General features: G+C 33.6%; 1 long non-coding RNA gene across 1 annotated transcript; it reads right to left on the bottom strand.

Moving 5' to 3' along the window:
• Window positions 1–343: 343 nt before the first annotated feature.
• Window positions 344–1,895, bottom strand: LOC131075369 (uncharacterized). Its single transcript, XR_009113201.2, has 2 exons — window positions 1,690–1,895; window positions 344–1,123 (listed from the first exon to the last, which is right to left on the bottom strand). It is a non-coding gene; the product is annotated as an uncharacterized LOC131075369 (long non-coding RNA).
• Window positions 1,896–2,107: the final 212 nt, after the last annotated feature.

The raw sequence follows: 2,107 nt of genomic DNA, 5'->3' as shown, positions 1-2,107 counted from the left end.
CTTTGTGGTGCATGTGTTGCAACTAGTCTATTTAGTATGCAAGATTTATGTGATATAAATAGTTTTGGGCTTTATGCTTATTTCAATTGCAAGGTAATGTTAATGTTAATTATAACAGATGAATAAGATACACAATATTAAACATATAGTCAACATAAACAAAAGATAAGACTAATAAGAAATGCAATATAACATTGAAAGTCAAAATGATTGTATCTTACATTTTAATTAATTTAATACAGTAGTAATTACACCAAAAACATGACCTAACTTACCATATAATAATGTTTACACAATGGTATAAAAGAACTTATCATTACTGTTCCACATACTTGCAACAAAATAAATAGAATAAAACATAATAAATTAGACATAATTATTCATAACAACTTACTTACAAATAATGGTATTATTGAAAGGTCACCTTACCTAACCAGGTCCCCACCCAAAGGTCACCAAAAGCTTCTGAAACTACCATTCCCTATTCCCCTACTTCATGTGGAAGCAAAAAGAAAAACAACACATTGCCAACAGTTTGGTGGGGTATACATGTATAACAAACATCTTGTGGATGATTGTAGACAGTAACAACAAATCTCTGTAATTTTCACAAGTTTGAAACTAAAAATAAAAACTAAAAAGAATCCCATTCGAGATTAAGGACAATAGTACTTAATAATGTACTTAACAAATTTCTGACCTAGGTTTCTTGTAGACAGCAAAGGTGCCCTTCTTGGGGTCTCTGTAAATCTTGATCTCAGAGTGGTCTCTTAAATCCTCCAGGCTGATGTACTGCTGCTTCACCATCCTTGAAAACTCATTGGAATTATGGATCCAGACATATGGCTGGCATGTCTCATCGTAGTAGAAAGCACTGTGCCCTCTTGGTGCATACACATTGTATATATTACTGCAGTCAAGAGTTTTACCTCTGCCTGGTTTAACAGTGTATACCTTCTTCAGAATAGATCCCACTCTGATCTGCAAATCAATGGGTCTCTCTGTAAGATTCTTCACCTTGGTCTTCAGCCCACCGCTTGTACATCCACAGATATACATTGTATCTATATATCTAACAACACCGCTTTATAACTTGAGCAATTGCAGGACAAATCACAGAAACCTAGAGAAAAAATGAATAATCACTTACAAAATTCAGACCGTATAAACAATGAAGTATAATCAGAAGAATCTCTACTGATAACAATGAATGCCTTTAGCTTTTGAATGGAAGACTGCAAATAGACAGTACATAAGAGTAGACCCACCATGAATGCTTTCTAATGAATCATTAATTTTGTTATTGTAACCTAGAGGAAAAATGAATACCCACTTGCAAAAACCAGACCATTTAAACAATGGAGTATAATCAGAAGAATCTATTTTGATAATAAGGAATGCCTTTAGCTTTTGAATGGAAAATTGTATATAGACAGTCAATAGAGGAGACCCACCATGAATGCTTTCTAATGAATCATAAGTTCTGTCATTGTAAGAGGAAAAATGAACAGCGACTTAGAAAAAACCAGACCACACAAACAATGGAGTATAATTAGAAGAATCTCTATTGATAACAATGAATGCCTTTACCTTTTGAATGGAAGATTACATATAGACAGTATATAGAGGAGACCCACCATGAATGCTTACTAATGAAACATAAGTTTTGACACTGTAAAGGCGACTTACTTGGCTTGTAGCTCAAGCTGGAGTATTGGGTCGATCACATGGATGAAAGGGAGAAAATACAGTAACCTAGAGAAAAAATGAATACCCACTTACAAAAAAACTTGATCATATAAACAATGGAGTATAATCAGAAGAATCTCTTTAGATAACAATCAATGCCTTTAGCTTTTGAATGGAAGATAGCATATAGACAGTATATAGAGGAGACCCACCATGAATGCTTTCTAATGAAACATAAGTTTTGTCATTGTAAGAGGAAAAATGAACAGCGACTTAGAAAAAACCAGACCACACAAACAATGGAGTATAATCAGAAGAATATCTATTGATAACAATCAATGCCTTTAGCTTTTGAATGGAAGATTGCATGTAGACAATATATAAAGGAGACCCAACATGAATGCTTTCTAGTGAACCA

The sequence above is a fragment of the Cryptomeria japonica genome, chromosome 2 (assembly GCF_030272615.1).
Source record: "Cryptomeria japonica chromosome 2, Sugi_1.0, whole genome shotgun sequence".
NCBI lineage: Eukaryota > Viridiplantae > Streptophyta > Pinopsida > Cupressales > Cupressaceae > Cryptomeria > Cryptomeria japonica.
This window is presented reverse-complemented; position numbering and strand designations above follow the sequence as displayed.